This window comes from Arachis hypogaea, chromosome 11 (genome assembly GCF_003086295.3).
Source record: "Arachis hypogaea cultivar Tifrunner chromosome 11, arahy.Tifrunner.gnm2.J5K5, whole genome shotgun sequence".
Lineage (NCBI taxonomy): Eukaryota > Viridiplantae > Streptophyta > Magnoliopsida > Fabales > Fabaceae > Arachis > Arachis hypogaea.
Genome location: NC_092046.1, coordinates 54,386,007 through 54,396,600, shown reverse-complemented (window position 1 = coordinate 54,396,600; position 10,594 = coordinate 54,386,007). Strand labels below are relative to the sequence as shown.

At 35.7% G+C, this 10,594-nt stretch overlaps 1 non-coding gene across 1 annotated transcript; it reads left to right on the top strand.

The window, feature by feature from the left end:
- The first annotated feature begins 217 nt into the window (after window positions 1-217).
- LOC112725390 (small nucleolar RNA R71) lies at window positions 218-325 on the top strand. The gene has a single exon (XR_003164501.1). It is a non-coding gene; the product is annotated as a small nucleolar RNA R71 (small nucleolar RNA).
- The last annotated feature ends 10,269 nt before the right edge of the window (window positions 326-10,594 follow it).

The window sequence follows — 10,594 nt, the reverse complement described above, 5'->3', positions numbered from 1 at the left end:
AGTATGGCATTCAGAGTATCAATTTCAAGAACTCCCTTCTTCATAGGCATCCCATAACTCACAGGGTTCCTCTCAGAAGTGTACATAAACTGGTTATTAGCAACCATGTCAATGAGTTCTTGAGCTTCTGCAGGCATTTTCTTTAGGTGAATGGATCCACCTGCAGAAGTGTCCAATGACATCCATCATAGAATATATCCAGGATGGTCCATTCTGAAAGCATGTCAGAAGGACACTTTTTGGTCAGCTGCTTGTATCTTTCCCAAGCTTCATAGAGGGATTCACCTTCTTTCTGTCTGAAGGTTTGAACATCCACTCTAAGCTTGCTCAGCTTTTGAGGAGGAAAGAACTTGGCTAAGAAAGCCGTGACTAGCTTATCCCAAGAGTTCAGGCTGTCTCTGGGTTGAGAGTCCAACCAGATTCTAGCTCTGTCTCTTACAGCAAATGGGAAAAGCATGAGCCTGTAGACTTCAGGATCTACTCCATTAGTCTTAATAGTATCACAGATCTGCAAGAATTCAGTTAAGAACTGAAAAGGATCTTCAGATGGAAGTCCATGAAACTTGTAGTTCTGCTGCATCAGAGAAACTAGCTGAGGTTTCAGCTCAAAGTTGTTTGCTCCAATGGCAGGAATGGAGATGCTTCTTCCATGTAAATTGGAATTAGGTGCAGTAAAGTCACCAAGCATTCTCCTTGCATTATTGTTGTTGGGTTCGGCTGCCATCTCCTTTACTTGTTCGAATATTTCAATAAGGTTGTCTCTGGATTGTTGTAATTTAGCTTCTCTTAATTTTCTCTTTAGAGCCCTTTCAGGTTCTGGATCAGCTTCAACAAGAATACCTTTTTCTTTGTCCCTGCTCATAAGAAAGAGAAGAGAAAAAGAAAAGAAGAGGAATCCTCTATGTCACAGTAAAGAGGTTCCTTATTGTTAGTAGAAGAAGAAAAGAAAAAAATTCGAACACAGATAGAAGAGGGGGTTCGAATTTGGTGAGTGATGTGAGGAAGAGATGTTAGTAGATGAATAAATAAATAGAATAAGATGAGAGAGGAAGAGAATTTTCGAAAATTATTTTTAAAAAGAGTTAGTGATTTTCGAAAATAGTTTTTGAAAAAGGTTAGAAATTTTCGAAAATAAAAATCAAAGATTAAAATAATTAGTTAATTAAAAAGAAATTTTGAAAAAGGGGGAAGATATTTTCGAAAATTTGAGAGAGATAGAGTTAGTTAGGTAGTTTTGAAAAAGATAAGAAACAAACAAAAAGTTAGTTGGTTAGTTGAAACAAATTTTTGAAAAGATAAGAAGTTAGGAAGTTAGAAAAGATATTTTGCAATCATTTTTTTTTTTTGAAAAAGGTAAGATAAGAAGATATTTTTGAAAAGATATGATAGAAATTCGTTTTTGAAAAAGATTTGATTTTTAAAATCTCAATTAATGACTTGATTCACAAGACATCACAAGATATGATTCTAGAACTTAAAGTTTGAATCTTTCTTAACAAGTAAGTAACAAACTTGAAATTTTTGAATCAAAACATTAATTGATGATGTTATTTTCGAAAATTATGATATAAAATTAAGAAAAAGATTTTTGAAAAATATTTTTATAATTTTTGAAAATAACTAAGAAAAATGAAAAAGATTTTATTTTTGAAAAAGGTTTTGAAAAAGATAGGATTTTTAAATTGAAAATTTGATTTGACTCATAAAAACAACTAGATTTTTAAAAGTTTTTGAAAAAGTCAAATCTAATTTTCGAAATTTTAAGAGAGAGAAAGGGAAAGATATTTTTTTATTTTTGAATCAAAACAAGGAATGCATGCAAGAACACTATGAATGTCAAGATGAACACCAAGAACACTATGAAGATCATGATGAACATCAAGAACATATTTTTAAAAAAATTTTAATGCAAAGAAAACATGCAAGACACCAAACTTAGAATTCTTTAATGCTTAGACATAAAGAATTCAGGAATGCATATGAAAAACAAGAAAAGACACAAAACATGCAAATGCAAAGATCAAACAAGAAGACTTACCAAGAACAACTTGAAGATCATGAAGAACACTATGAATGCATGAATTTTCGAAAAATGCAAGATGAATATGCAATTGACACCAAACTTTCAACTTGACTCAAGACTCAAACATGAAATATTTTTTATTTTTATGATTTTATGATTTTTTTTTTTGTATTTTCTTTTAATTTTTTCGAAAATCATTTTGAAAAAGAAAAATAAGGATTTCAAAATCTTTAATATGAATTCCAAGAATCTTGTACTCTTTAGTCTAAAGCTCCAATCTGAGGGTTAGACATGGCTTAATAGCCAGTCAAGCTTTAGAATGGATTTACATCCATTGAGGTGATTAGTTGAAGACCAATCCCAAAGGAGTTTGGGTATGGCTTTTCAGCCAGATAGAATTCAACATGTTACCATGAAACTCTAGAATTCATTCTTGAAAGTTTTGAAGCCATAGAATAATTTATTTTTGAAAATATTATTTTTATTATTTTTTTTTCGAAAACAAAAGAAAAATTTTTTGAAAGATTTTTGAAAAATTTTTGAAAACAAAACAAAAAGAAAATTACCTAATCTGAGCAACAAGATGAACCGTCAGTTGTCCAAACTCGAACAATCCCCGGCAACGGCGCCAAAAACTTGGTATGCGAAATTGTTACTCAGGTTGAGAATTGTTGTTGAAATTGATTCCCTGGCAATGGCACCAAAAACGGATGCACAGAACCATGGTCTAAACATATCTTCACAACTTCGCATAACTGACCAGCAAGTGCACTGGGTCGTCCAAGTAATACCTTACGTGAGTAAGGGTCGAATCCCACGGAGATTATTGGTATGAAGCAAGCTATGGTCACCTTGTAAATCTCAGTCAGGCGGATATAAAATAGTAATGGGGTTTTCGAAATTTAATAATAAAAGAAGGATAGAAATACTTATGTAAATCGTTGGTGAGAATTTCAGATAAAAGTATGGAGATGCATCCGTTCCTCTGAACCTCTGCTTTCCTGTTGTCTTCATCCAATCAGTCTTACTCCTTTCCATGGCTGGCTTTATGCAAGGGCATCACCGTTGTCAGTGACTACATCCCCTCCTCTTGTGAAAATGGTCCAAGATGCCCTGTCACGGCACGGCTAATCATCTAAGGTTCCCGATCATGCTGGAATAGGATTCACTCTCCTTTTGCGTCTGTCACTACGCCCAGCACTCGCGAGTTTGAAGCTCGTCACAGTCATTCAATCATTGAATCCTACTCGGAATACCACAGACAAGGTTTAGACTTTCCGGATTCTCTTGAATGCCGCCATCATTCTAGCTTACACCACGAAGATTCTGATTAAGAGATCTAAGAGATACTCATTCAATCTAATGTAGAACGGAAGTGGTTGTCAGGCACGCGTTCATAGGGAATGATGATGATTGTCACGTTCATCACATTCAGGTTGAAGTACAAATGAATATCTTAGAAGCGAAATAAGATGAATTGAATAGAAAACAGTAGTACTTTGCATTAATCTTTGAGGAACAGCAGAGCTCCACACCTTAATCTATGGAGTGCAGAAACTCTACCGTCAAAATTACATAAGTGAAAGGTCCAGGCATGGCCGAGATGGCCAGCCCCCATGATCTAAGAACTAGGCGTCCAAAGATGTCTAATACAATAGTAAAAGGTCCTATTTATAATAAACTAGCTACTAGGGTTTACAGAAGTAAGTAATTGATGCATAAATCCACTTCCGGGGCCCACTTGGTATGTGCTTGGGCTGAGCTTCAAGTCTACACGTGGAGAGGTTATTATTGGAGTTGAACGCCAGCTTTTGTGCCAATTTGGGCGTTGAACTCCACTTTGCAACTTGTTTCTGGCGCTGGACGCCAGAATTGGGCAGAGAGCTGGCGTTGAACGCCAGTTTGCATCATCTAAACTCGGGCAAAGTATGGACTATTATATATTGCTAGAAAGCCCTGGATGTCTACTTTCCAATTCAATTGGAAGCGCGCCATTTTGAGTTCTGTAGCTCCAGAAAATCCATTTTGAGTGCAGGGAGGTCAGAATCCAACAGCATCAGCAGTCCTTCTTCAACCTCTGAATCTGATTTTTGCTCAAGTCCCTCAATTTCAGCCAGAAAATACTTGAAATCACAGAAAAACACACAAACTCATAGTAAAGTCCAGAAATGTGAATTTAACATAAAAACTAATGAAATCATCCCTAAAAGTAACTAGATCCTACTAAAAACATACTAAAAACAATGTCAAAAAGCGTACAAATTATCCGCTCATCATCATTCATAGAAGAGTATGTTGGAGATTGATGAGAAGATTGTATTTCAACATCATCATCATCGGTTTGGTAAACTGCTTGAGAAATATTTGAATTATTTTGTAATCCTGAAATATGAATTTCAGAATTTATAGGTCTTGAAATTTTTGAAAACTGGGATTGATAAGTCACTGAAAAAGATCTTCTTGCTGAAATAAAATCATTAGATGTTCCTGCTTTAGATCTAGAGGAAAAAGAGTTTCGTCTATCAAAGAAAATCTCTACTTTTCCCGATTCATCCTGTTTTATTTCTCTTAAAAGAGGTGCTTGTCTAGGCTGGGTGGGAATGGCTCAATCAATTGACCATGACTCAGGAAGGTCAATTTCATCCCACTTTATGAGCCTTGGGACCGTGACGTTGGCCTTTGTCATGTCGGTGACAAACAAAGTAGTTTCACGATCTTGAGATTTAAGAAGGACTCTAGAATTACAAGTATTCATGACCTTGTACTGAATCCTATAGATTAAGGCGGCAGGGATGGATCCTTCCTTCATGTTAAGACCATGAATTCAAATGTTTAGGAAAAGAGAATCAAGGATGTTGACATCTAACAAACTGACTGTTTTGTTTGGGAAACAGTTGAAGTAAACCGGACCGTGTCCTAGGCTTGTTTCAACTGTTCCGATTAAGGAATCTCGGAAGTCATTGTGTCTAATATCTCTAAGACACGTGAGGATGGAAGCATTCAAACCTTCTCAGATGAGAGGTTTGACGGCAACTTGGACACACCCTATGTGAAGATATCTGTAGTGACGGGCATGTTCTCTGACAGATTGTTTGGTCAAGAGATGGAATTCCTCACTGGAATCTGGTCCTAGAGGAATGTTGTTTTCAGCGGTTTTGATGATATAGTCTGATTTTCTCTTGTTGTCATCAGGGACATAAAGCTCATCTTAAGGGATTTTAGGTATCTCCCAATTGTCAATGGCTTGATTGATATCTTCGAAGCAAACTTCTTCTTCAAAGATATTGTGTTTGGGAGAAAGTTCCTCAGGTCTAGCCACTTTCTGAGTAAGGGGATTGGAGGAGGAATGGATTGGAGAAGTGGAGGAGAAAGACGGAGAAGAAAAAGAAAGGCGTCTGGAAAAAGAACGGAAGAGTTTAGACATGTTTTCATAAAATATAAAATCTGATATCATTGCCCTCCTTTGGTTCAGAAAGAATATATATATTATCACTAAACTATCACTCAAATTTTTGAATCTGGGGTTTTTAACTCTTTTTTTTTTAATCCTTTAAATCCATAGCCACTAGGAGTTCTTACGTTTAGATCTTTTCACCTTCAAGGACATCATCAAATTAGCCTTACTGCCCAAATGCCAGGGTCTTACTGCTACAGTCCCTTTGAGTGATAAGATTAAACAGCCTGTACTTCCAGATTTAAAGCATTGTTTTCTTATATACAAAATTTAAGAACATGAACAGCAAATAAGAACATGAACAGTAAATAAGAACATGAACAGTAAAATCTCAGATCCATGAACCTCAGAAATAGTTTAATGATAATATTAATATTCCTATATATATATATATATATTATTGATTATTAAGTTTATAATTAATTTTTAATCCAATTTTTGGTAATTAAAATTTAAATAATTGAAATTAAATGCTGAATATTTTGCATCTAACCAATTTATTTTTTTATTAAAATTAAAAAATGAGTTGTTAATCAATTCTAAATTTAAATTTAAATTTGAGTAAGAAAATAAAAAAAAATATTTTAAATTTTATCTCACTAACCAGAATTAATTTCAAGATAAGAAATTACTTTGTACATCATATATATTGTAGGATAGTATGGTCATTTGCTATTTTTTAATGATAAATATTGTCAAATAAAATGGTGTAAGAAATTAGAAGAAAATGTATTTACAAATTTAGGAAATATTAATTTATTTTTCAATAGAATAAATTATATATTGAATAACAAAAGTCAAAAGTTGTTATTGGTTTCTCTTCCCACTAATTAATACTCAACGATGGTGTTTCGGTAGACCATGTTACAAAGAAATATTAATCGATCTAATAACTTTTGTAATGACATAAATTTATGAATTTGAAAATTTAAAAATCATTTCATAAAATGTGAAGTTTTACCAAGTAACAATGTTGATCATATTGTTTTGACTTCAAGAATGAATATGATACCAACAAATAAAATTGTCTCAAGTAAATTTTCACAAAGACAAACGTCCATAAGTATTGCTATCAATGAAAAATTAATCTATTTTAAAACAAATACAATTTATTAAAGGTCTATCGCTAACTAATGAATTGTTATACACACAAGGCGAGATTCAAACTCCAAATACTTGCTTAAGCGAACAAATAAAATGAACATTCAACCAATCCAAATTGATTAAAATAAATATTAATTATTTTTAATATTATTAAGTTGTAAAATATTTATAATAATAATTATTATATATATTTTTTATTTAAATTTTAATAAAAAAGTTTTATATAATTTTATATATTATGTCGTGCAAGGTACGGAACATACACTAGTTGCACAATGAAAAATTAGTCATACCAAATCATTATTTAATGCATTTAAGTGTTTTGGATCTAAATGATTGAATTATTTCCGTTGTAAGAAAAATATTTTTTGGATAATCTGGAAAGTTAAAGTTACTTCAATAATTATTATTTGTATAATTGCTGATCTTGCCTGTGAAATAGATCGGTTTTAACTACCCAGTATCCACCGAGCAATGTACTCGGAGGCTAAACATCCAACTCCTGAATCCGAGCTTTTCTCCGTGTTGTATGAGAGTACGAGCAATGAAAAAGGGGGGAGTGTAGCTGCAAAGGCACTCCAATGCTTAAGTCAGTATAGTGTTAAGTTCAGAACCTGGAATCAAAGAGATGCTTTACCTTTCTTTTATAGAGAATTCTTCGTCCGTTACATTCTAGGTGATAAATTGTCAGTTTCTGAGATGATTGGCTTTGTAACCGATTTTATTATGCCGTTTGAGACGTCGGTTATGATAAGAGTATTGATATCACCGAGTTATAGCTCATAAAATCCGAGCAGTAACAGAAAATGACGAGTTATGGTGACTGCCAATAGCAGTCATGAGGCCGAGTTATAGCTCGTATCAATGACGACCATATCACAGCCCCCAAGCTTAGCCTGAGGAAAGTTTTTTAATGAAGCAGGTTGAGCTTTTGTGATGAGTTATAACTCGGTTAAGTGGATTAGTGAGTGAGCCCCCAGTTCAACGTACTTCATTAAATGAACTTTGTATTTTGCCACGTGGGAAATCGTGCCCATTTTTTATTGAGGAGAGAGAATGAGTGGTAGCTTCATTAATGTTTTGATGGTTTCCAATGTGCCTTTCGTCGTTTGATGTGACTGAGGCATGGGTGATATTTGGAACGTTTTTTTTTTTATTAATTACTTCTACTGATTAGAATTTTAGCGTTTTGGTTTTCTACTTCTGTGTGAAGAATGAGCAAGAGAGGTATGGTTATGTCTGTGTGCTTGTGACTTCTTTCTTCCCTCATCTCTTTTTATTTCTTGGTTGCATGCTTGTTTTACTGTTTTTGATGGGGTTTGAGAAGGAGAAGAAAGTTAAGATAGATTGGTCTTATGACTGGGTTGGGGATGATGTGAGGTCTCGGGTGTCGTTGTTCTGTGATGAGGCTACCGTTAAGGAAGTGGATGTTAGTAAGGTAGTGAGGCAGAATTCTGGAGTTGGAGTTGAGTTACTGCCATGTAGTGTTAATGATAGGGTTTATCACCGGGGTAGAGGCTTTGAGTTTTTCTACATGCACAGCTGTGTTCTTGAAGAGCTGAGAGTTAGGTTACCCTTTACAGATTTCGAATGTCAGGTTTTGAGACAGTTAAACTGTGCTCCGTCGCAACTTCATCCAAATGGGTGGGCGTTCCTTCGTTCTTTTGAAATTCTAATGGAATTTCTGGAGGAGGTTCCGGCTGTTGACCTGTTCTTTTCATTATTTCAAGCCAAGGGGGTGTGGAAAGGTGGTTGGATAAATTTCAATAGCACCCCTGGATTTGGCATTTTCAGGTTGTACAAATCTTCTTTCAAAAATTTTAAAGAGATGTATTTCAAGGTTAGGGGCCCGGAAAAAGATTTTTCTTTTTTCGTAGATGAGAATCTGGCTGAGAAGTTCCCATTGTATTGGTGCTCGGAACCTCAGAATATACTTGGACCTGAAGTTATTTCTCCGAGAAATGTTTGTTTGATTGAGTTTCTTGTTGAAAATATTGGTCGGGGAGACCTGATTTCAATGTATGAGCTTCTGAAGTGGGAAGAGGATAAAGATGTTTTAAAATATTTGGGTGAGTTATACGGTTGTTGCTAATGTGTTTACTTCTTCTCATCATATATCTGATGTTATCTGTGTTTTGTAGGTGGTAAATATCCCGGTGTTTCAGCTGCGTCTCTGAGGACACGTTTCAAAAATAAGAATCTGGAGAAGGAGGTTTCATCTTCTAATGCTGAGAAAATTGTTGGGACTGGCGAAGTTACTCATCCTCGTCAAGGTCGGAGAAAGGTGATTGCGAGAAAGAAGAGGAAGTCCGATCTTGTTGAGTTGTCCGATGATTCCGATGAAAAGGAATTAGGGGTTCCTCTGGAGGAAATATAGGCTTTTATGGGTAATCAAAAAAGGCTTCATGAAATTTCTGAACAAAGTGAGGCATTTTCTGTGTGGGGAAAAGAGTATCCCTATATGGCTGTGGTGGACGAGTATTGTCAATCGTCGGCTGATGTTTCTCTTGCAAAGGAGGTTGGAGACATGGCGATTGGGCAGTATATGCAGGTAATGAGCTACCGTGTTCACTTTATTTTTTTTTTTCTTTGGAAGTCTTACAAACTTCGCTTATTGTTTTGTCTAGGTTGTTGGTCTGCGCCTTGCGAGTCTTGGGCGTAGCCAAGAGTTGAAGTATAAGAGAGTTGCTATGAAAAAATGGGAGGTTTCTGTTTTGAAGGAAGAGTTGGTTAAGAGTAAAAGTGATGCTGCCGAGCTTCAGGCACGGTTAACTGAGACCGAGAAGTTATTGAAGGAGACGAAAGATAGTTATGCTAAGGATGTGGAGGATTTGAAGAAAAAGGAAAGTGATTTGGCGAGCATACAATCTCGTCTAATTGAGGTTACTGCCCAACTAAAGGAGGTGGAAAAGAAAAAAGTTGATGAAATTCTGGATTCTTTTGTTGAGGGGTTTGAAAGGGCTTTGTTACAGGCGAAGTTTTTGGCACCAGAAGCTGATCTGTCCGGGATGGACCCTGGGAAAGTTGTTCGTGATGGCAAGATGGTCGAAGATGATGGTGACGTTGAAGATCAGGCGGATAATGTGTAGTTTGTTATTTTGTTGGATATTTTGTTTTATTTTGTAATGGATAGCTATTTTAACTTTGATGTTTATTTTTTGGATTGTGTTACCGATTTGAATATGTTTGAATGGTAGTACTTTCCTTTTAGGAAAAAGCTCTTTGTTGATTGATAGGAAATGATTATGAGGATATTTCATTTCTGTTTGAGAAGACTGCCGAGTAGTGGCAGGTTGTGAATTTAGACGAGTATTGTCATTTTCCGAGCTATATTGATAATGGATAGTGATGAAAAAGATAGATCGCATGATTGAATAGAATGAGATAGTTTTGATTATAAATTCGTATTTCTTTTGAATACAAATTTGCAGGTAGGCTAGCCTCGTTAAAACCTCTCCAAGCAAAACCCTTTGGGACAAAAACTTGGTAGTAGGAAAAAGAGTACTAGCCTGTCCCTGACTTTTAACTATAGTACTTCTTTAGGGAAGATACATTCCAGGTATTGGGTAGTACTTTACCATCTATTGATTCGAGTTTGTATGCTCCATTTCCGAGTACTTCTGATATTCGGTATGGACCGTCCCAGTTTGCTGCGAGCTTTCCATGTGAGGGTGGTTTCCAAGCAGTTTCCGTTTTACGAAGTACTAAGTCTCCTTTCATAAATGATCTGCTTTTAACCGATTTGTTGTATTGGCGAGCTAATGCTTGCTGTGCTGTGCGTTGCCTTAATGTGGCGACGTCTCTTACTTCTTCGATGATATCGAGCTCGGATCTCCGAGCTTCCTCGTGATTGCCGAGGTAAGTTCTGATGGAGCTCTGGGAGATCTCCAGTGGTATCATTGCTTCAGAGCCGTATACCAGCCGAAATGGTGTTTCTCTTGTTGATGACTGTGGAGTTGTGTTATACCCCAGAGGACTTCGGGTATTAGCTCGGCCCAGAGGCCTTTGGTGTC